We start from the raw sequence: 27,528 nt of genomic DNA, 5'->3' as shown, positions 1-27,528 counted from the left end.
ACTATATGTCCTACCTCTGTCTCTGGTCCTGAGCAGTAGTAGTGTTGTAGTGATACAGGCGTGTAGCCCTGCCTTACCCCATCCCCCACCAGCTGCTCTCCTCTACGCTCCTCCTTCCTCCTCCTCCTCCCTCTATTATTTTCAGTATCTTCTAGCAGCCAGCCCTGCCTTGCCCACTCCCAATGGGGAATTATTGGTAGCTAAGAGTAACTGCCTCCCATTGGTACCAATGACCTTTCACTTCCTCTTTGTTTGGTTTTGAATAAATCCACCCCTCTTTTTTTACTGTTGACTGAAGATTTCTACCAAGAGTGTGTATGTTTTACCTCTCCTTCAATGTATTCTGTCTGCCTGTATCTATTTTGTATGTGCAGAGTGTCTGTGTGTCTACCTACCTATCAATAGAATTGCTGAGGTGTGAATCATTCAATCCTCCCAGTCCCCAAATAGCTTTCCCAAATTCTGCTTTGTTTGAGCTGAGCTGTTTGAATTACAGCTTTTATTGAATTTGAATATATTACCATGTGAATGATGACCTATCACAACAAATACATAATACATCTGTCCTACCTGTTCAGGGAAATGTGTATTCTGTCCCCTGGTATACCCCTAATTCAAAATGAAATATAATGCAGAACGATCTGCATAGCGAACAACATTTTCCCCTAGACATCTACTCTCACAAAGATATCCTCCTCTGAACGACACATAAACCATGTCAATGTGAATCCTGACACCAGCCAGTGCCACATGCCTACTGTGTCCAAGTCCCAAGTCTCTCTCATCTGATTGCAGTAAAACATGTGACAGGCCTGACGACTAAACCCTGGTACAAATCACAGTTGGTACTTTTTGAACAAGCAGCCTTAATGAGAATAGTGACTATGAGCATCACAGTGAGGAAATGACTAGAAAGCTCATAAAAACAGCACTACAGTCCAATAGAGATGTTTTCTCCCATGTGCTTCCTATAATTAGGACATTCTAATATGTATGTCAAAAGAGGAATATCAAAGTGGTTTCTCTATGGCTGTTCCCGGGTGATTTGGAGCTTATGCTGTATCTTTGTGTAACACAACTACTGTCCATGCCCATGTTTTTCATAATATGACTTACTGTATCTACCTGTGAAGGAGGTTTATCCGTTTCTTTCACAGCAGCCCAACCATTCTATTACTTAACTTGACAACAAGGAAACAATAATGTTTATATTCTACTGGATTTATTTAAATGAGCCTATAGTTTGCTGGATGTACAGTACAGACAAAATGAAAACAAGACTGGTGTTAACAGAGACACAGTGGCATTGGCAGCCCCTATATCGTATTGCAGGCAACAACAGTGAAATGGATCCCAACTAATTGGCCCTAATCATGCTAGTAATTGCACTTTAGCGCTTGTTTGATTAGATATATAAAACGCCTCCTTTGTAAACCCCAATAGGATGGCTTAATCACTTCCTTTCCAAACAAGCTGCAGTGTGTTTTCTCTGTCCTTTCAACTGCCACTGCATCTTGCTCACATTGCAATAGAGAAACCTATCAGATTATTGATCAACATCCACTGTAGAAACTCCACTCCACACATGACAGGATCATGTTCAAAGATCAGTCTCACACACCACAGTTCTGTATAGGGTAAAGTATGACCAACAGACAGCCAAAAAAATGTAAGTGTCTATAGACGGGTTAGCTGACAACGTCACGAAAACAATGCGCACCCTTCAATGGGGCAGATGGCAGTGTGTTGTTGTGATTCTAGATGGCCAGATAGCTAGCAACAATGACAAGAAGCCCACAGTATGACATTAAGCCAAATAATCCTACATTAGATAGCCTTATCCTTGTCAAACCCCATTCAAAAGGGTCGGTCTCTAGACTTTATGATGTGCTACAGGCCCACATAGAGGTAACCACAGACACTATTAAAAGGGCTTGGGAGCAGGAACTTGGTTCAGATATCTCAGATGAGGACTGGGTAGAAGCTCTCAGGAATATAAACCACACAGTCCAGTGAATGGTGATACACAGGTTACATTACTCAAAGGTTCAACCACTGTGTGAGAGGTGGAAGCAGGATGAGGGGACTTTGACCCACTTATTTTGGACATGTCCTAAGTTACATGTTTACTGGGCTCTCATTTTTGACTACTTATCTAAAGCCTTTGAAAGAGTTATAGACCCAGACCCATTGATGGCTCTGTTTGGTACAGTTGGGAATAACCAGGAAGGGAAGGCTGTCTCTCTTTGTACTCTATTAGCCAAAAGGCTCATATTGCAATTTTGGAAATTGGAGACATTTACATTTACATTTACGTCATTTAGCAGACGCTCTTATCCAGAGCGACTTACAAATTGGTGCATTCACCTTATAGCCAGTGGGATAACCACTTTACAATGTTTTTTTTCTTTTTTTTTGGGGGGGGTAGAAGGATTACTTTATCCTATCCCAGGTATTCCTTAAAGAGGTGGGGTTTCAAATGTCTCCGGAAGGTGGTGAGTGACTCCGCTGTCCTGGCGTCGTGAGGGAGCTTGTTCCACCATTGGGGTGCCAGAGCAGCGAACAGTTTTGACTGGGCTGAGCGTGAACTGTGCTTCTGCAGAGGTAGGGGAGCCAGCAGGCCAGAGGTGGATGAATGCAATGCCCTCGTTTGGGTGTAGGGACTGATCAGAGCCTGAAGGTACGGAGGTGCCGTTCCCCTCACAGCTCCGTAGGCAAGCACCATGGTCTTGTAGCAGATGCGAGCTTCAACTGGAAGCCAGTGGAGTGTGCGGAGGAGCGGGGTGACGTGAGAGAACTTGGGAAGGTTGAACAACAGACGGGCTGCGGCATTCTGGATGAGTTGTAGGGGTTTAATGGCACAGGTAGGGAGCCCAGCCAACAGCGAGTTGCAGTAATCCAGACGGGAGATGACAAGTGCCTGGATTAGGACCTGTGCCGCTTCCTGTGTAAGGCAGGGTCGTACTCTCCGAATGTTGTAGAGCATGAACCTACATGATCGGGTCACCGCCTTGATGTTAGCGGAGAACGACAGGGTGTTGTCCAGGGTCACGCCAAGGCTCTTCGCACTCTGGGAGGAGGACACAACGGAGTTGTCAACCGTGATGGCGAGATCATGGAACGGGCAGTCCTTCCCCGGGAGGAAGAGCAGCTCCGTCTTGCCAAGGTTCAGCTTGAGGTGGTGATCCGGAGACTGTATCTACCTTTGAAATGTGGTTACGGGATTTAGGGAATGTAATGCATATGGAAAAGATTCGATACAATACCTCCAATAGAAGTCCAATGTTTTACAAAAATCAATATATATTTTATATTTGAGATTCTTCAAATAGCCTGCATTCCAGAAGCTGGTTGAGAGAATGCCAAGAGTGTGCAAAGCTGTCATCAAGGCAAAGGGTGGCTATTCGAAGAATCTCAAATATAAAATATATTTTGATTTGTTAACACTTTTTTGGTTACTACATGATTCCATTAGTGTTATTTCATGGTTTTGATGTCTTCACTATTATTCTACAATGTAGAAAATCGTAAAAATAAAGAAAAACCCGCGAATGAGTAGGTGTGTCCAAACTTTTGACTGGTACTGTATATGCTGTCTTCTTGTAATATGTACCAACTAATAGGAATTTTTCCTTTTCTTTTTGTATATGTGAGTTAAGTTTTGTTTTGTCCCCGAAATTTTCAATCCCATTCAACACTACAATGAATGTCAATGTCTGTATCTCTGTCTTCTTTTGGATAATAATAATGTGATGAATCGTAGGTGGCTCGTTTCATCTAGTTTTATCTTGTTCTTGATACCCATGTCTTGTTTTGAGGTGTTTTAACTGATGTCACGTCTATGCTAATATGGCAAAAATTCACTAGCTAGCTAACCAACAGCTGTAACGATGTATTTGAGAGACAACAAGTGCTCATTGTGCAAATGTACTTATGTTTTCAATAAACATTGGAGACAAAATATACTTTACATGGTGTCAATAATCTAAGCCAACCATGTCTTCTTTTCCCCATAGTTGCACACAACTAAATTGTCTATATGATGGAGACTATTGTTGTCAATCCCAGCGGAGTCCACTCTCTCTTACAGCACAACGAGACAGAGGTGTTAAAAGGTTTTAGATTACGTGTATTACTGGGGAGTTTCAAAGCGGTTCAAGTACAAGGCTTTGTGCACCTACAAAAGGATGTTACATACTGTATGATATGAGCAGAATAACAGAGATAAAAATCAAATGGAATCGGGGAATTGCTCCTGAGAGTCTTAAATGAGTAGGTACTTATTTCCCTCATTAAAATGCAAATCAATTTATAACATTTTTGACATGCGTTTTCTGGATTTTTGTTGTTATTCTGGATTTTCTTGTTGTTATTCTGTCTCTCACTGTTCAAATAAACCTACCATTAACATTATAGACTGATCATGTCTTTGTCAGTGGGCAACGTACAAAATCAGCAGGGGATCAAATACTTTTTCCCCCCTCACTGTACATCATTACTCCTTTCTACCACCGTAATGATTCCTACTGTTAGTTTAACAGGAGATGTGTCTCCTTCAATATTTACAGTATTATGAAAAACGGATAGTTTGGTGTGCCTTGTTAAAAGCTGCCCTATTCCTAGGCACATGCAGATATTTATTTAGATCCCCAACACAGGGCCTCCTGCACATCCCATCAGACTGCAGTGCTATGATGCATGATTTCAATTTAACAGGCAGAGATGTAATACTATTAACTGAGGATTTAATGCACCTCCATGCCTGTGTGGAATGGGAACAGCCCTCGTTTCATCTCCTTTACAGAAGCCAGGGAGGGGAGAGGAGAGAGAGGAGAGGTAAATGAGAGAGAGAGAGAAGAAGAACCCTGTTGTCCCCCACCCCTCTTCCCTAAGGCAGGAGAATATATTTGTTTGGGTAAGCGATATGAATAAAACAACAGGTGCCACACAGCACCTGATGGAGTGAAAACTCCTTGAAGGCCAATTATCCCAGACAGCATCTATAGACAGATGTCTGATAGGAACTGTATGGTCCCTGCATTTCCCTGCACCATCATTACATACAGTTGGCGTCCATGGTTATTGTTTTACTACTTTACTACGTTCGTATGCTTTTCCTTGAATTGTTTTCACTCCAGGTGAAATCTTGGATTGACTGATATCAATAAAACACATTTAGATTTATAGTAGACTATAATTAAGTCAGTGGAATATTCCCATATATACACAGGGAGCAAAGTAGGCGTGCTGAGGGAAGAGTGGTCTTTCTCTTCTGCAGCACTAGTTAGTGTGTGTGTTCAATGTAGAGCCCTTTGTCTGGGCCTTGAGTTGTTCCAGTCAGGCACACAACTTGCTGCAGGCGATAGAGAGAAAGCTATCATTAGTGTGAACCAGCTGAGGTCCCAGTGCAGAGGTGGACCTACATGATTACTGCAGCATCCTCAGGGCATGGTGATGGTACAAACTGAGACACACTCATTTCACCCTGCCACTGGCTCATCAAGGTTAAAGCATAGCACACTGAGATTCAGTCATAATATAATTATAATACATGGATCCATATAGTCACTATCAGTCCCTGCACCACCATTTCACTGTGAACCCCTTCTCCCTGGTACAGTATTAGCTACCAGTACCCAGACGACTAAAAGCGAACGGACACAGTCCTGAAAGGGAATGTAGGACACAAATAAGCCAATCAACTGGTAATGAACAGAAAACTGAACAAGTGAGAGTGTGATAAGCAGGGGGATGTTTTGGTCCCCGAGAGATGAACCCTCTCCTGCAGAGCTCGGTTCGCTCAGTGCTCAGACTCCGTGCCACATCTCAATAGAGTGATTTGAGAGAGACTCAGCTGGGGAGGAGCACTCACTGGCTTCCTCACATGAAGAGACTTACTGAATGTATATCTGTGGATGAGCTACAGCTTCAAAATAGTCTGTGACACCTTCCTTGTTTAGCTGACAAATGCCTCAATATACCTCTTCTCCGTCGCTCACGAGTGAGGGGACTGGGACTGGGTCCCTCCCGATTCCTGTGCCTTAGGGCAGAGGAGACGGAAGCCAGGCAGGGAGGCAGGCAGGCAGGCAGGCAGGGAGGCAGGCATTCAGTAAGGCAGGGACCTCCACATCCCCCTGTGTGAGTAGCAGAGGCCTGAGGAATACTAAATGGCTGTGCCTTAAGCCCTAAGTGCTGCCCATTGTTTATTCCAGCAAAACAAACAACAGGCTTAAACAATGGTGGAACCGAACAGAGCAGAGCCCAGAGCCCACAGTGTTTTTCCAGGGTCAGGAGAAGAGGATGCTTTACAATGCTAGCTACAGTAACTCTCTAGCATATCTTTGGCTGTTAAGTATTGCAATATGGATTTTACCACTGGAATTTAAAGCAGGGGAGCATAGTCAAACGCCATGTCACATCACATGGAATTGAAACCGTACCCTATATTGATCTCATCACCAATAAGCTCATTATCATTAAAGATGCATACGATGGGGATGGGATGGTAAATCATGGTATTTAACTGGAACAAATCAGTAACTCAGCTAAATCAGTACTTCTAGATGCTATTGGTCCTCTAAATCTAAAGCAGAGAGGAGAGTAGAGAGCAGCATTAGTGGGCCTGTACCCCTTCTTCTGTTGGACAGTGGTGAGCCGATACCTTACAACACATTTTAATGACTTGCTTTATCAAGCGTGCCAGAGTCATTAAATACTACATTAAAGTCATGAAACGTAGTCACCTGGAAAAATGAGACTTTAAAGGAGAAATTCACGGAGAAGCTCCTCTGGAGTAAGTTAATTTGTCTGAGGCCAATAGTCCAGAAGGCACGCACACTGAGTGGGTTAAGTATCTGGGCTAGCTGTTATTGTGTGTTTCTAGTGCTCTGATCTGCTCTGAATTAACATACAGTTCACATTTCACTCCCATCTCCAAGTCTTAAATAGGCTGGTTTTCTTTATCAGTATCACTCACAACGGATAGCTTTAGGTCTGATGAATTTAAATGTCTTCTTGAAAGGAATTAAGAAACTTTTCATGGGCAGAGTGAAAAGGGACTCTGAGTTCTCCCAGAGAGAACAAAGTGCAGTGGAAGGAATATTTTCATTTTAAAGATGAAGTCCTGGCTACCTGCAGCTTGCCACTTCCAGAGTAAAATTGCACTTTGTATTGAAGTCTGCTTTAGTAAAAGGCACTCAATACAGTCTACACTTCAGAGAAATAAGACCATATATGGTTTTTCACAGAACAGACTATTTCCTCTCAAAACCATTTTTCTTTCTCTCTACACTACACCAGACCACACATCCCAATCTTATTGAGGTTCTGAAAACAGTCCAATCTAAGCGCTAGGGTTGTCACAATATCAGTATGGCGATACTACAATACCTGATTTTCCATGGCAAATAGGAAAACACAAAGCAGACTAAACTCTTTGCTCCTTTAAAAACCTACTGTATGTAACAAAGTGTGTGCTATAGCTTGGAAAATAAACATGTGATTCTGGGTGACAACATAATGCCGTTTGTTTCTAACATCAGGACTGTTTTCCTCAGGAAATTCAGTCTGCTTCATGTTTTGTTTCCTTGCCACGATACATCTGAACATCCCGATACTGGTTTCGTGACAACCCTACTAAGTGCTGTGAGCCACCTAACTGACACTAAATCTAACAGAGTTAGGGCCTTGTGTCAGTGCTCAAAGTGGGAAATTGAAATTGAACTCTTATTCTCTTCCGACAGCTTTACGATATGCACAAGCCCTTCCTCCTCCCCTAATGAATGAGCCTCCAGTCTGACTTCACCATGGCCCTTACTATTCTGTCACTGTCCTTGATTACAGCCACGGTAAAGTCACCTCCTTAGTGCCAGTAACTATGGCTGTTTAAGGATGTGGCATTACATTACTCTACCATAACAATTTGTGGTTCAATTTAGGCTTTACATCATTGGTGATGTATTGTTATCACATAGTTATGCTGCAAGCGAATGAGAAGCGGTCAGGGGAAGGAAGCCGTTGCGTCTGTGCTGAGCGAGAAAAATAAAGGTGGCATCCGCGACCGGGAGACCCATGGGGCCGGCGCACAAATGGCCCAGCGTGGTCCAGGGTAGGGGAGGAATGGCTGGCAGGGATGTAGCTCAGTTGGTAGAGCATGGCGTTTGCAATGCCAGGGTTGTGGGTTCGATTCCCACGGGGGCCAGTATGAATTGTTTTTTTGTTTTTTTTAAATAATGTATGCACTCAGTCGCTCTGGATAAGAGCGTCTGCTAAATGACTAAAATGTAATGTAAAATGCATCTCTCTCTCTCTGTCTTATTGAGATGTGGTATTTGTTCTCTCCCCAGCCTCCCACATGCTGCAGGGAGAGTGACAGAGAGAGAGAGAGAGAGAGAGAGAGAGAGAGAGAGAGTGAGAGGAAGAGAGAGAGAGCGAGAGAGAGGCCCTAACACAAGCACCCAGCCCAACCCTCCTGTCTTTCTGCCAGGATCCTGACACGCCTTCCCCCTTCCAGTCACCACGGCAACTCTTTGTTTTTCATGGGTCAGGTCCCCCCTGAAGACTGAGAGATAGACCACCGCCACACCACAAAGCCCTCATGCTTTACCATCAGTCTAGATCTGCAGCCTCAAACGCATTTGTCCTTCAATCATGTGTTAGACACTTCACTGATAAATTGCATTTGTATTCAACAGACTGTTTTCCAACCTTAACACCAAAATGGTTGAAAGAGTGGCCAACTCGTTACTGGGAGCCTGAAGGGAGAATGAAAAGGTTGAATTAAACTTTCAGAGGAAAGTAGGTTTGAGTATAATGGTTTTAATTAATTCCCTGAAGGACACAACTAATCAACTGAAACGTCTTGGCTAAGACCCACATCTTGCTGCCAGATACACAGTTGAGGTAGGTCTTCAGCGTTTCTTCCCTCCAGTGCTTGAGAGCACTGCTAATCTCTCGGATGGACAGCGAGCCAACCTGTATCAGGAATACCTTTCAATGTATACAGAGTAAGATAAGACGGAAAGAAACCAGAGGGTACAGATGAGGAGGCTGAAACGATCATAATAATAATAAAGCCCATCTAAATTCTGCTGCTCCTATACCATTGAGGGTACGGTGTGGATAAGAGAGACGCTCATTTCATATTCCGTGAAGCCCTCTGCTCCTCTGAAGGGGGGTGTGTCTTTCTGTTACCTATCAGTACAGAATGCCGCGCTCTTCAAAGTCTGCCTGACGACAGCTCAACTCAACACGGTGCTGAATACAGAGCTTAATGGCCCCTGAGGGAGAGGTACCGGGGACCATCTAACACGGAAGGTTTGATCGGTGCCTGCTACTGCCAGCTGGATCCCCTCCATGCAGATGAGCCAGAGAGAACACAGGAGAATACATTGAGGTGTTATGGCTGTTATGAACAGGGTTATTAGCACACATGCAATTTGTTTATTGCTCTCATCATCGTTACATAGAGAGGAAGTGCTGTTGTAAAAGCTGAGGTCCATCATCATCTCAGCAATACGTAAACACACACCTGTTGTCCTGTACCACACACACACACACACACACACACACACACACACACACAAACAGAAGCATACACCACAGATGGCTCTGGGATGGCTGGGGAGAGAGGTGAGTATGGCCTAGACATGCACACACACTCTAACACACAGTGAACAGCAGCCTGCTGAGAGCCTGGCACACCGTCACCCGGCCACCGACACCACTGACCACTGGGCAACAATAACACACGGAGCCCTGGGCAGGACCACCCACTGCCCACCACCACCCCCTCTCAGGCTGCTAACACTGGGCACAATGTGTGCTACAGATGGCCTCAAAATGACACAAGACAAAAGGAGTACAAATGAGAAAATATGTGTGAGGACAGCAGTCTTGATAGGACTGTCAAGAAAATGAATGTGTATCTGAATGAGCACTTGGGAGCCAGATCAGAGAGTGCAAGGAAAATCACAGAGGCACACCAGATACTTCCTCCCTGTCTCCAGCTATGTTTTGATCTCTGTTTATCTCTCTCTTTTTTAGTCAGTCTGTCTCACTCTCGCTATTCTCTATTTTCAAGCTTTCTGTTGGTTACTCCATCTTTGTCACTTACATCACGCACACGCGCTAACACACACACACACACACACACACACACACACACACACACACACACACACACACACACACACACACACACACACACACACACACACACACACACACACACACACACACACACAAAGAGCTGTCACTGCAGTCGCATGTTTAAATCTGGTCTTTCCTGTCAGCCATCTGGGGTTGGACCAGCTGCCCTGAGGGGGTGCTAACATGCTGGAGACACTGAGCCCGTGGGACCAAGGATAGACGCAGCAAAAGAGTTTTAGAAGGAAAACCAAAAGAGGCTTGGTCAAACAATATATAAACAGTCTTGCATTGATGTTTACTTAGCTTTCTTTTTTTTGTTGTGGAAATGAAAATGTGTTATTGGGACTCAGAAAGGATATACTTAGTTTAATCATATTTGATGGAGGATTAGGCCAGTGCTTGGGAGTGCTTCCAAATCTTGGGAAAAAAATAATAAATGAAATTGCAGTATATTGCGACTAAAACTGAAATGTGAAATCATGTCCAGTTCCTACATAGCCTACAGTACAGTACAGCCTTGGAATGAATCACTAATACACATCATGTATTGAATGGTGCAGTATTCATTAATTACTATTGGCACGGTCTATCATGGTCCAGACACACCAAGACAGTCGTGAAGAGGGCATGACAATGCCTATTCCCCCTCAGAAGACTGAAAAGATTTGGCATGGGTCCCCAGATCCTCAAAAAGTTATACAGCTGCACCATCGAGAGTATCCTGACCGGTTGCATCACCGCCTGGTATGGCAACTGCTCGGCATCAAACCATAAGGCACTACAGAGGGTTGTGTGTATGACCCAGTACATCACTGAGGCCAAGCTTCCTGCCATTCAGGACCTCTATACCAGGTGGTGTCAGAGGAAGGCCCAAAAAATTGCCAAAGACTCCAGTCACCCACGTCAAAGACTGTCCTCTCTGCTACTGCACGGCAAGTGGTACCGGAGCGCCAAGTATAGGTCCAAAAGGCTCCTTAACAGTTTCTACCCCCAAGTCATAAGACTGCTGAACAATTAATCAAATGGCTACCCAGACTTTTTTTTTTACACTACTGTTACTCGCTGTTTATTATCTATGCATAGTCACTTCACCCCTACCTACATGTACAATTTACCTCGACTAACCTGTACCCCCGCACATTGACTCGGGACCTGTACATAGCCTCGTTATTGTTATTATATTGTGTTACTTTTTTAACTTTAGTTTATTTAGTAAATACTTTCTTAACTCTCATTTTCTTAAAACTAGATTGTTGATTAACGGCTTGTAAGTAAGCATTTCACAGTAAGTCTACACCTCTCGCACCCCCTTTTCACCCTGTAAAAATGTTTTCTTCTTTCTAAATGTCAGAGAAAAGCCAACAGCCTCCCCCAGACCTTGTGCCGTTGCCTATAGGCTTACGTTTCTCCAAGGTCGGGGATATCTGAGACTACCTCTAAGTCACCACAGCCACAGCCAGCTGGTGATTGTTAGGCCTACTGCTGCTAGGTAGCTCTCTCTCTGCTCTCTCCCTCCCCTCTGTCTGTCCTTGATTGCAGGAGTGAAGTCTGGTGTGCGGGAGTCAGGGTTCCAGCTGCAGCTCATTCACCATAATCACCTCAGCCTTTAAGACCCGGTCAAACTTACCACTCATCGTCAGATCATAGTCAAGACGACCATGTTAGTCTCGCTGCCGACTCAACCTGTTTATTTTTGCTCTTTGTGTTTTGGCCTGTTCTATTTACTTTTTCTCCTGTGCCACAGATATTTGGAACCTGACTCCTGCCTCCGCTTCACTCCTGCCACCACCATCCTGCTCTCCACTACCGGACCTCTCTTTTGGACTCACCACGGACACTAGGACATTACGGTACCACACCTGCCCTGACCTGGATCTGTTACCCTCCCTGTAACCTGGACTTGCTCTTCCCCTATTATTGGAAACCTGGACTATTGAACATTTTAAATAAACCTGTTAAACCTTCTCTGGCTTGGTGTACTTGTCTGCATTTGGGTTCTAATACTGGTAAATCATAACAGTATGATCTGACCATCATGAACCCAGCAGACAGTAGCTTGGATACCACCCCAGAGTGCACTCAAATTTGGACTGCCATAGCCAATCAGGGCATTTTACTTGGCCAACATGATACCCTGTTTAAGACGATTGCTGAGGACAGTCAGGTGCTGCTTAATCAGGTTCAATTACTCACCAATCAAGTGTCTGCCCTTACTACCCCTTCAGCCCAGATCAGAGAGCCTTTTGTTCCTGCTCCAGAGCGCTATGACGGGAACATGGGAACCTGTGGCGATTTTTTTGACTCAATGCTCGTTAGTGTTTGAACAACAGCCCCTCACCTACGCCTCAGAAAGAGCCCGTATTGCCTACCTTATCAACTCTACTAGCGGTTCCGCTCGTGCCTGGGGATCCGCGGTCTGGGAGAGTCAGTCGGACATTTGCAACGCTTACGTTGCCTTCACCACTGAGATGAGGAAGGTTTTTGACCACCCCCGTACGAGGCAAGGAGGCTGCAAACGGTTGTTTTCTCTTCGGCAGGGGGCTCGCAGTGTGGCGGAGATGGCAGTGGAGTTTCGGACTTTAGCAGCAGTGAGTGGTTGGAATGACGAGGCATTACAAGGAGTGTTCATCAATGCTTTGTCTGAGACTTTAAAAAGATGAATTGGTGTCATATGATGAATCGCCTACGCTGGATAATCTTATTTCACTCACCATCAGGTTGGATAATCGGATTCGGGGAGCGCCGCCGGGAGAGGAGTGTTAGTTCCAAGCAACCTGTCTGTCATCAACAAACTCCTCCCCGCATCTTCCCTACGGAGAAAGCCGTGTCTTCCCGAGTCGATACGAGGAGCACTGAACCCGAGCCATGGAGGTGGGTCGTGCACGGTTGTCCTCAGAGGAGCGTGCACGTCGCATTCAGGCTCGGGTCTGCCTGTATTGTGGAGAAGCTGGTCATTTCGTTCCTTCCTGCCCAGTTCGTCCGGGAAAAGGGCCGGCTCATCATTAATGGGAGAAGTTTTGGTGAGCCGAGCAGCGGATTCTTCCTCTTCTCCCCGCATTCTGCTCCAGGCATCCCTCCAGTGGCAGTTCCAGAATCTCTCTGTTAGTGCGCTGATTGACTCTGGTGCAGACGAAAGCTTTTTGGATAGAGAGTGGGCTCAACAAATGGATTTGGAGACTGTTCCTATGGACTGTCCGCTGCAGGCTAAGGGTCTGAATGGACAATTGTTGACCCATATTACCCATCAGACTGTTCCTGTTTGTCTTAGAGTGTCGGGAAATCATCAGGAGAACATTCAATTCCATATTATCGACTGCCCACAGACCCCTCTGGTCCTTGGTATCCCCCTGGCTCATAAGACACAATCCACACATTGATTGGGTGACAGGTAGAATTGTTTCATGGAGCACATTTTGTCATGTGAATTGTTTGTGTTCTGCTCTGACTCCTGCCAGTACTGTGCCTCGACCTCCACTGGAGTCCATGGATCTTTCTAATGTTCCTGACGTGTATCATGACCTGGCATCCGTTTTCTGCAAACACAGAGCTACTTCTCTTCCTCCTCACCGGCCCTTACGACTGTGCCATTGACCTCCAGCCAGGAGCCCCGCTCCCCAGCAGTCGCCTGTACAATCTCTCCCGGCCGGAGACGGAGGCTATGGAGAACTACATTCGGGACTCCTTGGCGGCAGGTATTATGCGTCCTTCCTCGTCACCTGTAGGAGCGGATTTTTTTTGTTGCTAAGAAGGATGAGACCCTCAGACCCTGTATTGATTACCGTGGACTTAACAACATCACCATTAAGAACAAGTATTCTCTGCCTTTGATTAATTCTGCTTTTCCTCCTTCATGGTGCTACCATCTTTACGAAACTGGATCTACGAAATGCGTATCACCTGGTGCGCATTCGTAAAGGTGATGAATGGAAGACTGCCTTCAACACACCCTTGGGACATTTTGAGTATCTGGTTATGCCTTTTGGGTTGTCTAATGCCCCTGCTGTTTTTCAGGCACTAGTCAATGATGTCCTTCGGGACATGTTGAATCGGTTTGTTTTTGTCTATCTGGATGATATCTTGATTTTCTCAGAGTCCTCCCAGGAACATGAACTGCATGTGCGCCAGGTGTTGCAAAGGTTGTTGGAGAACAAACTGTTTGTGAAGATGGAGAAATGTGAATTTCATGTGTCTGAGACCTCTTTTTTGGGTTACATCATCGCTCAGGGGGAGTTGCGGATGTACCCAGCTAAGATCTCTGCTGTCACGGACTGGCCAGCCCCCTCTACCCGCAAACAACTTCAACGATTTCTGGGGTTTGCGAACTTCTATAGGAGGTTCATCAAGGACTACAGCCGCATTGCGGCGCCACTCACCGCTCTCACCTCCATCTCACGACCGTTCGCTTGGAATGAAGGGGCCGAATCAGCGTTCGAAGAACTGAAACATCGCTTCGCCTCGGCTCCCATTCTGATGCAGCCGGACCCCGACCGCCAGTTTGTCGTGGAGGTGGATGCATCCGACACTGGGGTAGGTGCGGTGTTGTCACAGCGTTCTCCTGAAGATAACAAACTGCATCCCTGTGCTTTTCTCTCAAGGAAACTTTCTCAGGCAGAGAGGAATTATGATGTTGGCAATCGTGAACTGCTCGCCGTTAAGCTGGCTCTCGAGGAGTGGCGACATTGGTTGGAGGGGGCGGAACAACCCTTCATCGTTTGGACGGATCATAAGAATCTGGCTTACCTCCAGTCAGCGAAGCAGCTCAACCCCGTCAAGCCAGGTGGGCACTATTTTTGGGAGATTCAATTTTTCTCTGTCTTACCGTCCTGGGTCACGCAACGTCAAGCCTGACGTCCTGTCTCGTGTTCATTCGGCTGTTGATACTGGTAGTAACCCTGAACCCATTTTGCCTCCTACCTGCAGTATTGCGGTGCGTCACATGTGACATCGAGGGGATTGTTAGACAGGCTCAACATCATCAAGCTGACCCTGGGAGGGGTCCTCCTAACCGGATGTTTGTCCCTGAGTCTGCTCGCTCCCAGGTACTTCAGTGGGCTCACTCGTCTCCCCTTACCTGTCACCCCTGGAGTTTCGCGGACCCTTGACTTTGTGCGACGGAAGTTCTGGTGGGCCACGATGGAGGCGGACACTCGAGCCTTCATTGCTGCTTGTACGGTATGTGCACGAAGTAAGAACTCCACCCAGGCCAGCGCTGGTCATCTACGACCTCTACCTATACCCAGCCGGCCCTGGTCGCATATCGCTATGGATTTTGTCACTGGACTTCCCCCTCGTCTGGAAAGACTGTAATTCTTACGGTGATTGATCGTTTTTCTAAGTTCGCTCATTTTTTGGCCCTACCTAAACTGCCCACTGCCAGAGAGACGGCTGATATTTTGGTTGAACATGTGTTCCGCTCTCATGGTCTACCCACGGGTATTGTCTCTGACAGGGGTCCCCAGTTTGTCTCCCCAGGTGTGAAAGCTTTCTGTAAAGCTTTGGGCATTACATCCAGCCTGTCCTCTGGATATCACCCCCAGACCAACGGGCAAGCCGAGAGAGCGAACCAGGAGATGGAGACCGCTCTTCGCTGTGTCACAGGGTCTAACCCTGGGTCATGGAGCTCCATGCTCCCCTGGGTGGAATATGCTCATAACACCTTGACTAACGCTTCCTCTGGTTTGTCTCCTTTTCTGTGTGCTCTGGGTTATCAACCTCCCTGTTCCCTTCTCAAGAGAGGGAACTGGCGGTACCCTCGGTGCAGTCCCACATGCGCCGCTGCTTCAAGGTCTGGAGGAAGGCCAGGGTAGCTCTGTCCCGAGCTTCGGCGTACATGCAGAGGCAAGCCAACCGTCACCGGTCCCAGGCTCCCCGGTTACTCTCCTGGTCAAGAGGTATGGCTGAAGTCACGGGACCTTCCATTGAAGGTGGAGTCTAAGAAGATGGCGCCTCGTTTTATAGGACCGTTCAAGATACTGTCTATTGTTAACCCCTGCGCGGTTAAGCTACAGCTTCCTGCCTCCCTACGGGTTCATTCCACCTTTCATGTTTCCCAGATTAAGCCTGTGTCGGTTAGCCCTCTGTGCCCGCCCTCTCGTCCCCCTCCTCCGCCCAGGATCGTGGGTGGGGGTCCGGTCTACACTGTCCGGCGACTTCTGGATGTTCGCCGCCGGGAGTCGTGGTTTCCAGTACCTGGTGGATTGGGAGGGTTATGGTCCTGAGGAACGTTCCTGGGTGCCCAGGAGCTTCATTGTGGATCCTGCTCTGGTCCGAGAGTTTCATAGGTTACATCCCGATAAACCCCGTCGGCCGCCAGGTGGCGTCCGTAGAGGGGGGGTACTGTTAGGCCTACTGCTGCTAGGTAGCTCTCTCTCTGCTCTCTCCCTCCCCTCTGTCTGTCCTTGATTGCAGGAGTGAAGTCTGGTGTGCGGGAGTCAGGGTTCCAGCTGCAGCTCATTCACCATAATCACCTCAGCCTTTAAGACCCGGTCAAACTTACCACTCATCGTCAGATCATAGTCAAGACGACCATGTTAGTCTCGCTGCCGACTCAACCTGTTTATTTTTGCTCTTTGTGTTTTGGCCTGTTCTATTTACTTTTTCTCCTGTGCCACAGATATTTGGAACCTGACTCCTGCCTCCGCTTCACTCCTGCCACCACCATCCTGCTCTCCACTACCGGACCTCTCTTTTGGACTCACCACGGACACTAGGACATTACGGTACCACACCTGCCCTGACCTGGATCTGTTACCCTCCCTGTAACCTGGACTTGCTCTTCCCCTATTATTGGAAACCTGGACTATTGAACATTTTAAATAAACCTGTTAAACCTTCTCTGGCTTGGTGTACTTGTCTGCATTTGGGTTCTAATACTGGTAAATCATAACAGTGATGGGGGGAAAAAATCGATACAGTTACATATCGGGATATTATTTTGGACGATATATTGTATCGTATCATTTTAACAAACAGTATTTTTCCTTCTTAGCTTGTTCTCCATCTTCTTTTTAAATAGGGAGCCAATTGGTTTTCAGCACTTTTATTTCCATGACTGATCAAAACTCATTTTCTCATGGCTCTCTCTTGTCCCTCTGCAGCAGACATATGGTGAGCAATATGTTTGGAACATCAAATCGCAATAAAATCACAGTATCGTGAGAATCGCAATACATATCGTATCGGCACCTAAGTATCGTGATTCTATTGTATTGTGAGGTCCCTGGCAATTCCCAGACCTGTGAAACAGGACACTCCCACCATCCGCCACTGACCTCTCAGCTCTAATACACCATACAGTTTCAGCCAGATGAGTTGACATTTGACATTTGCTCAGGAAAGTGAGAACCAAATTGGTATGCCTACAGCAATATGTCATACAACCATAACCTCATAGCCCAAAAGGTTATGTACATTAACCTGTGACATCAACATGTTTTGACGTGTGATAGTATCGCTGGTTACGATCATACTGATACTATGGGGAGTCGTAGGCTATTCTGTGTGTACAACAGGTGGCATCACAATCAGTGTTATCATTCTAATCTTCATCCCCTGGTGATCAGTGCCATTTCACACATTACCTCCACCACTGCTTTAGCTGATGAGAGGCAAAGATGGTCATAAATCATACTAGGGAAGCCAATGGAATGGACCCTGGAGAGCACTGAAGGATGTACTGAGAGGAGGAGGAGGAGGAGGTGTGAGACAGAGAGGAGAGAGACAGCAGCACTCATATGAAGAATACATAGTTCAAGACAAACAATGAAAACAGCAATTAACACTCTCTGAGCTGTTGCCAATTAACGAACGCTATTCCGAAAATTGCATTACACAGGTTTGAAACACAATTAGCTAGGTGATTTATAGTACAGATGTTAATTTGCTCACCCTGTTGCAGGAGACATTTACTGCAAGTCTTCTGAAGTTTGTCATTTCCACTTTGAAATGTTTTACTTGATTTTCCCCTTACGAAAACATTTATCAACTCCTATAAAAATGTCCATGAATTATAATCCACATAATAATTCACATTTCCTGTTGCTGCAGGATTATTAAGATCCTACATCTGTATACAGCACATCTCATAGTGTACTAGGTATGCATAACCTGGCGTGGATTTGTTGTGTGATTTGTGTCGATTGGAATGAATGTTTGACCTGATGGTATATGGAGGGTCTTGTCACTGTAGTTTCTCCTTTATACAGAGGTTTGTTTAGAATGAGCAAAGAATTCATATGCAGAAGAGAGATGGAATGGGAGAGACAGAATTGACAGGGTTGAGGAAAATAATGTTAATAACAATCATTGAAAGTAGTGATGTTCATTGTATTCGATGACACCTCAATACCCAGCGATATGAGGAGGGGGAGGACAGTAAATGTTCCCTTATCAAACCCACAGCCACAGTAATCATGACCGGGCCCACTAATGCAGTTTGGTAGCAGCCATCCACACACGAAATAACTCCTGACTTCAGTCACTGACAGCCTCCTCATGGAAAGCCAGGGATGAATTATTCATCAGCCTTCACATCATACACACAGACACACACACGCTGCATGAACGCACGCACACACACACATACAAACACTCAGATAAGCATACCTACACACATCTTATAATATCTTGCATACACACACACACAGTGAACCCTGACATCTTACATGAAACACTGTCTGTGCATTTGACGAGTGAAATGGCTGTTCCAATTCTCACTGCTGGACATTAGAGAGGCTGAGGCGTAACCGTTCATCATCCAGGAGAATGGCCCATTCAACAAGAACAAAGGAAAAATGGAGGAAGAGCCAGGGATTCAATTATCAGCCCAGCCTATGGTTGTCTGGTTCTTTTTGTGTATCAGTGTGTGTGAACGTCTTTATGTGGCTTTGTATTCTTGTGAATGTGTGTGTATGAGTGTTTGTTTCTGTTTCTGGGTGTGGCCCTGTTAGCTGAAGATATCGATCCTGATCGATAAGAGGGACACGTGCGGCACTAGTATGTGTGGCTGCTGCATCACTACTGACAAAGTGGCAGGTTCTGGAGGACCTGTCAGCGCCCCCTCCCAGCACCCTTCACGCTTTAGTGGGCCCAGGGGACACAGCATGATGCAGAGAGAGGCAGGATGGGAGATTGAAATCCACTTCCCCATCTCTAGAGGTGTGTCGTCGCCACGTTCTCTGTCTGTGTGCACGGCAACAGCCAGCAACAACAACAGAACACTGTCAGCAACCAATTCTAACACCGAGGAAGAGAAGAAACAGAATGTAATAAGTATTCTTTAATGTTTCTTCACTGTAGAAGGGGGAGTCATCAGTCACCCAATAACAAACACAAAGCTATGGAAATGAGTTTAGGGAATCTTTTCGAATTGCAGAGCCTGAAGAAAACAAGGGGAGACAATAAGCATCGCAGAAAATGCTGCTTGACAGCACTGGCAGTCCCGGTACGAATAATGCATGATTCAAAGCTATTTTAAGAAAGGGTTGGTGGTTTAGCAAGCCCTGTGTTCTTCTGGGACCTCTTCAATCTCAATCACTCCCTGCAAGCTGTGCTAGTAGGAACAGAATGCCTTACTTTAATGGGAAGTCATTCAACAGTACCCAGATTCCTGAATCAAAGGTGTGCTAATGCATGTCCAGGACAGTCATGCAATGCTTTGTTTTGTTCTGATGTACATGGCAGACTCTGGATGCCTGGTCTAGACACTACATGCTCTCCTCCAGGTTGCTAGCAGCAGGGGTATCATATGGCTGATCCCAGAGCTGTCAGTGTGCATGAGCATCTGTAGCCAATAGCCAGTATTTACTACACTGCAATAACTACAACCTACAAACACGGGGAAGGACCAATGAAGAAGAGATGAAGACGGCAGGGACCATCAGGAATGAAGACAAGACTGCACAGGACAGGGTGAAAGGAGTAAGTCAAACACTGACTATTCAATAACTTACAAACCGAAGACAAGGAGACAGATAGCAGACAAAAGAGACGTGTCTTTGAGAGACAGCTATCTCAAGGCTCTACATCTCTCCCATCCCCTTTAGGCACACGGCTCAGTATCTGGCTTGTCTCAGTGTTGCTGCTGCTGTCACCATTTTGGAGGGGTTTCTGGATGAAAGGTTCCACTTGTTTCTGAGGGAAGCCTGTGTTTCACTCTGCCACTATTGTCTTTAAAACACATCATCTTCTCCGAGAGTCACAGCATCTCAAATTGGCTGAGTCATACATCTTGGGATGAAACACAGAATAGATGGATGAAGAAAACGAAGCGAGGGAAGGCAAGGCGCGGTGACGAATGAGGAAGGAAACAGGAGCGACAGCAGCAGTGCTTCAATAGAAAAGATGGTGGCGTATAACATTCCCCAACCATCTCAAGGCATAACATCACATCAGAGCGTGCATTTGCGTCTCCTAGCGCTAAAGATAGTTGTAATGCGATGCACTACAGAGTCCCTGGTGGGAACAAGTGACGTCCTCACCCCTCTGGCCAGACATACTGTACTGTAGCTCTGCCTCTGATCCGCTGATGATGCTGGAGGTCTGGATGGATGGATTACTGGGCTCTGATTGCAATCCCCTTATATCACAAATCTCTGCCGCTCCATTCAGTCTGCCTCCATAAACCCAGCCTCCCTCCCTCATGCCATCACCAAATCTGCCAAAGACCTCATACTTCATAATAATACAGTACGTTGATATTACAAGCATTGTAAAAGGGAGGGAGCACCCTTGCTTGGGTGTTTGTTGGATACTTACTTAGAAACAGGTAAAAATTATAATGAATAACTGCATTTTTAAGTCGGAGATCTATTTGATATTCACAACTAGTATAAAGGGGCTAAAGCTGAAAGGTTCTATTAGTATATAAACCCTCTATTCAGCTGAGCAAACTAAGACACACTTTAATGTCCACACTACTGCCCCTGAGCCCCACTATTCCTATTAGTGTCTGCAGACTGCGGTCAGGCTATAGAATTGTAACTGCCTCCGCCTAACAGAAAAACAGACGTGATTTGCATGGTCTGAAATATTAAATTATCCTTCTGTTTGTTCACGCTTCTCCCAGAGGATCTAATTCATTTAAATACAACATTTGTGTCCTCAGCGAGACTAAATTGCCTAAATGACTATAAGCAAGAGGATATGCAAGACACACACACACACATATACACTCAGACACACACACACACACTATTGCACACGCAGAAAAAACACACACCCCAACGGATGAATACTCACACACACACTCATATACAGCAGCCAGCTCAAGACATACCCATCATGTCATACAAAGTTAAAATAGTCAGCAAGGAAAAATGTTCCTTTGAAAAACTGACAATGAAGAGGGAAGTAGGCTGTTCAAGAAGTCTATTTCTCCTTAGAGTAGTCCCAAATAATATTCCTTGGGAAAATGGGAGGACTTTATTCTATATTCAACAGCATACATGATGACAGACCAGGGCACTTTCTTTCCACACTTCACAGTCAATACGATTGCTTGGCATCGAATGCACAGATTAGAAACGTATCATTATAGTGAGTAGCATATCATCAGTTTTCACTTGGGTCTTAAGGCTTTTAATGTTTAAACTAGCTAGATGTTGATGTCAGCCATCTCCTCAGAGTTATTCAAGCTTTTAATCATGATATGTAAAGCACTGTTTCAACAGATGATAGACTCCACCACACACTAGTGACTCTGCCGCCAAATACAGTCAGCCCAAAATGTCTTATATGGAAGCATTGGCCCCATAACACGCATGCAATTCCCATACACTATCAGTGACATGCAGACGGATGGGGACTATTTTGAGAGGAGATTATAGGCCTGCCGAATAAGAAACAGAGAGTGGACAGGCAGGCAGAGTCTTGGGCCCCATCATAGTGCTATCTTGCTCAGAAACACAGCCTTCTGGATGGCCACATCACAGCCAGCCATTTTGCTACCATGGGTACAGAAAGCATCCCACAACAGCTCCTCTCCTTTTCAGCCAATAGACTAATCCTCTTTAGCGCTCAATCAATCATGGGCTTTTTGGCTGAAAGCGAGCAGAAATATGGAAGATGGAAAAAGGGAGACAGATTTTCACCACCCGAATCATATTGTTCATGTAAATAGGAGAACTTGTCCTGATTATGTTCTTTATGGTCATATGTCAAAAATATCTGGATACACAGTAAATCAACGAGAGTTTAAATCACAGAGTAAAAACATTTAGAGTTAAATTGACTCTACTGGAGTTATCTTAGCTCCCTGGACTTAGTGTTGATAACTGGAGTTATCTTAGCTCCCTGGACTTAGTGTTGATAACTGGAGTTATCTTAGCTCCCTGGACTTAGTGTTGATAACTGGAGTTATCTTAGCTCCCTGGACTTAGTGTTGATAACTGGAGTTATCTTAGCTCCCTGGACTTAGTGTTGATAACTGGAGTTATCTTAGCTCCCTGGACTTAGTGTTGATAACTGGAGTTATCTTAGCTCCCTGGACTTAGTGTTGATAACTGGAGTTGATTGGGACTGAGTACTTTTAACTACATTATGGGGGCTTTCACACCAAATTGGTTTGGTTCGGTTTGTCCAAACTCTAATGAGTTTATTCTCTTAGTTTGATCCGTTTGGACTGGTGTGAACACTCTATCGCACTCGGTTCCGGACTAAACAACGCACCGTGGTTCGCTCAAAAAGGATGGTCTCGGTTTGATTCAGTTTGTACCGTGGTGCGATTCGCTGCAGGTGAGAACGCTGTCAGGACCAAACACAGGAAAAGAACCAGAGTCGCACATTATTATTATTGGTTGTTTGGCTGCGAGCATTTGATGAAACTTGATATGTCTGAAACATTCTGTGAGTAGCAGCACATTTATGAGTGCATTCGATGCAGTTCCAGTTTTCATGATGTAGGTCATCTCTCTTTTCTTTCTTTACCCCTATTTCATGATATCCAATTGCAATCTTGTCTCATCGCTGCAACTCCCCAACGGGCTTGGGAGAGGCGAAGGTCGAATAATGCGTCCTCTGAAACAAGACCCGCCAAACCATGCTTCTTTACACCCACCCGCTTAACCTGGAAACCAGCCGCACAACGTGTCAGAGGATACTGACGACCGAAGTCAGCCTGCAGGTGCTCGGCCCGCCACAAGAAGTCACTAGAGCACGATGAGCCAAGTAAAGCCTCCCCGGCCAAACCCTCCCCTAACCCAGACGCTGGGCCAATTGTGCACTGCCATATGGGACTCCCGGTCACGGCCGGTTGTGACACAGCCTGGGATTGAACCCGGGTCTGTAGTGACGCCTCAAGCACTGCAATGCAGTGCCTTAGACCGCTGTGCCACTCAGGAGGCCTGATGTAGGTCATCTCTAACAACAGTACTCTACTCCCTGTTCTGACATACATTCTGATGTGGGTGATGTAAAATTGCTGGATATCCTCCCTCTTAAATGGATACCAATAAAGAGGGATCCCCAACTCGGTGGCCTGTGATTTTATTTGGCTCCCCAAGTTTTCTGAGACAAAAACATATATATTCATGTTTATTTATATTTATACTGAACAAAAATACAAACGCAAAATGCAACAATTTCAACGGTTCTACTGAGTTACAGTTCATGTAAGGAAATCAGTAAATTGGAAATGAATTCATTAGGCCCTAATCTATGGATTTCACATGACTGGGCAGGGGCGCAGCCATGGGTGGGCCTGGGAGGGCATAGGCCCATCCACTTGGGAGACTGGCCCACCCACTGGGGGAGCAAGGCCCAGCCAATCAGAGTTTTTCCCCACAAATTGATTTTATTACAGAAATACGCCTACATTTCATCAGCTGTCCTGGTGGCTGGTCTCAGACGATCCCGCAGGTGAAGAAGCCGAATGTGGAGGTCCTGAGCTGGCGTGGTTACACGTGGTCTGCGATGTGAGGCTGGTTGGACGTACTGCCAAATTCTCTAAAATGACGTTGGAGGCAGCTTATGGTAGAGAAATGTACATTCAATTCACTGGCAACAGCTCTGGTGGACATTCCTGCAGTCAGCATGCCAATTGCACGCTCCCTCAAAACTTGAGGCATTGTGTTGTTTGACAAAACTGCACATTTTAGAGTGGCCTTTTATTGTCCCCAGCACAAGGTGCACCTGTGTAATGATCATGCTGTTTAATCAGCTTCTTGATATGCCAGACCTGTCAGGTGGATGTTTTATCTTGGCAAAGGAGAAACGCTCACTAACAGGGATGTAAACAAAATTGTGCACAAAATATTTTGTGTGTTTACATTTACAATGTTTACAAACATTGGATTAAAACAAGCTTATATTTTGGGTTCTCATTGGGTGTGACAGTTGAACTAAGCTAATGAGGCCTTTATAAGTTATATTCTTTAAGAATCAATGAGTATACAGTATATGATTAATTTATACGTCTAAAAATGGATGTAGCAACTACATATTGCCCCTTTCAATCTGTCAAAAGTGTGCGTGTTTGACTATGTGTATGTTAGGCCTATGGATATTTTGTTTTGAATCAGCACGAATTAGATTGAGCAATAAAAGCACCAGTCGTGGTCTTCTTAAATTAAACTAGTTTTTGAAAGTATGGAGCACAATACCATGGAGGAGTTTAGAAGGTAGGAACACCCTCAAACTTTTATTCCATAGGCTGGGATCCGCACTATGCAGCTGTTGCAAGTGCGCATTTTTCACTGGCTGTCCACTGGTCACAAAACAATGATTGATAGGCAGCTTAAACTTCTTAATTTTCAACCATTATTGGGTTAAAATACACATATACATTTGTGAACAGCCATCCACAACAACCACAATCTATAAGGCGCAAATAGCTAAATGAGTGAGCAGCAGTGTGATTCACATCAATGTGCTAGATATCAATAATAAGTGATATCCGTATCGCCCCGTAAGCTACAGCACTGCTGTCATCCTTACCTCCAAGCGTTCAAGTTGGATAATCATTGGATGCCGACAGCAGTCTGTCACGCCCTGGCTCTAGGGACTCTTTTAAGTTGAGCCAGGGTGTGTAGAGTTTATGTTTTGTGCTCGTTGTGTCTAGTTTAGTTTTTGTATATCTATGTTGGCCAGAGTGGTTCTCAATCAGAGGCAACGAGTATCAGCTGTTGCTGGTTGTCTCTGATTGGGAACCATATTTAGTCAGGTGGTTTTCCCACAGTGTTTGTGGGATCTTGTTCCGTGTTGGTTTGTGTTTTGCACCTGTGGACGTCACGTATCGATTTGTTGTTTTGTTCGTGTATCATTTAATAAATAAGTATGTTCACCTTCCACGCTGCGCCTTGGTCCTCTATATCCGACGATCGTGACACAGTCGCACCATTGGAAGACATAGCTTGGACTGTAGCCTAAAAAAAGCCAATTCATGCTATTTTCCAGCGATCCATCAAACGCATTTGGTGTGTCATCATAGTGGTCTCTGATTTGTGGTCAGACTCGCTCAGGCGGAACAAACTTTAAATCCTTTTTTCAATGCTGATTTGAATGTCATTGAGAAAACAGCAAGGTGTCAAAGATTATTTTCGCAACACCCTGTCTGAATTTGTAAACAATCCTAGAAGTAATCATCGTTTTTCAAAAGTATCTATAATCTGATTACATTTTTGCTGGTAACGTAACAGATTACATTATTTTTGTAATCCGTTGCATGTAACGGATTACATGCAACGGATTACATTACATGTAATCCATTACTACTCAACTCTGATGGTGTGTCATCACAAATGGCAAGACTAGGAATGTTGTGAGGCACGAAGCAGAGCCAAACTGGCAAACCGTCGTTCTTTCAAGGGCATGTTAATCGAAAGCTAAGTGATCCTAAAACACATGTGAACATTCCATTCCAACCCTGGCACAATATTGTGCTAGCTCGAACACTCCTTGGCCAATCTGCAAGCAGGACCACAATCATAGTTTGTTCTGTTTTTCACCTCTTGTGAGTGTGAGTGCAGTATGTTTCAATAATGTAAATTACATGCGTTACAAAAGGGAAAATATAATATCTATCAGCATTTTTTTTTTCTTGTTTTTATTGAAGAACAAACAAACAATTGTTTAAATTGTAATATGGTCTGGCGGGTACAGCACACATCATACATTCATCAGATTAGTTACAGTAACATCATCTTTGAATTAGACAATTTTCAAGTTCGAGACCCATTTTTCCCAGTATTCCTGGCCTCTCTCCTCATGTGTTCTTAAAGCAAAGGTCATACGGTATCAGCATTTCTATAACATACTTTACAATGCAAATTAATCAATTTACAATTTTATGACAATAACATACAGTATTTCCATGACAATAACATATTTCAGGCTCTGTCGTAGCCGGCCGCGACCGGGAGACCCATGGGGCGGCGCACAATTGGCCCAGCGTCGTCCAGGGTAGGGGAGGGAATGGCTGGCAGGGATGTAGCTCAGTTGGTAGAGCATGGCGTTTGCAACGCCAGGGTTGTTGGTTCATTTCCCACGGGGGGCCAGTATGAAAAAATAATTTTAAAAAAATAATGTATGCACTCACTAACTGTAAGTCGCTCTGGATAAGAGCGTCTGCTAAAGGACGTAAATGTAAATATTTCCTCCTCCTGGATGTGTCTCGCCTACTATTGTCACTTCTCTGCTCTGACAGTAACTGAGAGTACACATCAACAGGGGGCCTCCTGAGCTCAGTTGGTAGAGCATGGCGCTTGCAGCGCCAGGGTTGTGGGTTCGATTCCCACGGGGGGCCAGTATGGAAAATGTATTCACTCACTAAATGTAAGTCGCTCTGGATAAGAGTGTCTGCTAAATGACTAAAATGTAAAAAATGTGCTTCTTCTTCCTATACCATATAGAGCTACTCTTGATCTACCAACCTCAAATGAAATGTCACATCATGAGAAGAAGAATGACAGCTGATATTTAGACTTTGCCTGACAACTCAAACATCATTTTTCCGCTGCTCCATGTTCGCTACAAACTTCAGTCTGAGACTGTCATCGTTGAAGTCGTTTGTGGTGACGTCAAAATGAGGGGTGTTGTACAAAACAAAGTTATCAGTGATTGGATCATCTCTAACTAATCAGAGTATCAAAGCCAATGACACATTTTCAAAATGCCGCTTTACCCATGTGTGTTCTGACTCTGGCCCAACCCATTGGTTTCTGGGACCAATCAGAACGGGTTAGAATGTGTTTGCGTTCTTGAAATCGTCGGGAGGTACTCAGATCCAGACTCATTGCGGAGAAGAAAAGAACGTCCGTGGGCGTGGCGTAGCGTTTGGCCGGAGCAAGGAGGTTGAGTAGCCAGGCAAATATAGACTACTGTATAGCTGACGTGTTCTCTGTCTACCTCACCGCTTGAGCAGTTCAGTTATTGCACATTCTGTTT

The 27,528-nt window shown here is 45.1% G+C and overlaps 1 protein-coding gene across 1 annotated transcript in view; it reads right to left on the bottom strand.

The window, feature by feature from the left end:
* Nucleotides 1–27,528, bottom strand: part of LOC123485863 (amyloid-beta A4 precursor protein-binding family A member 2-like) — a 92,807-nt gene that overhangs the window by 25,229 nt on the left and 40,050 nt on the right.

The sequence above is a fragment of the Coregonus clupeaformis genome, unplaced genomic scaffold (genome assembly GCF_020615455.1).
Source record: "Coregonus clupeaformis isolate EN_2021a unplaced genomic scaffold, ASM2061545v1 scaf0875, whole genome shotgun sequence".
Taxonomy (NCBI): Eukaryota; Metazoa; Chordata; class Actinopteri; order Salmoniformes; family Salmonidae; genus Coregonus; species Coregonus clupeaformis.
Note: the sequence above shows the minus strand (reverse complement) of the source record. Positions and strands in the feature narration are given on the sequence as shown.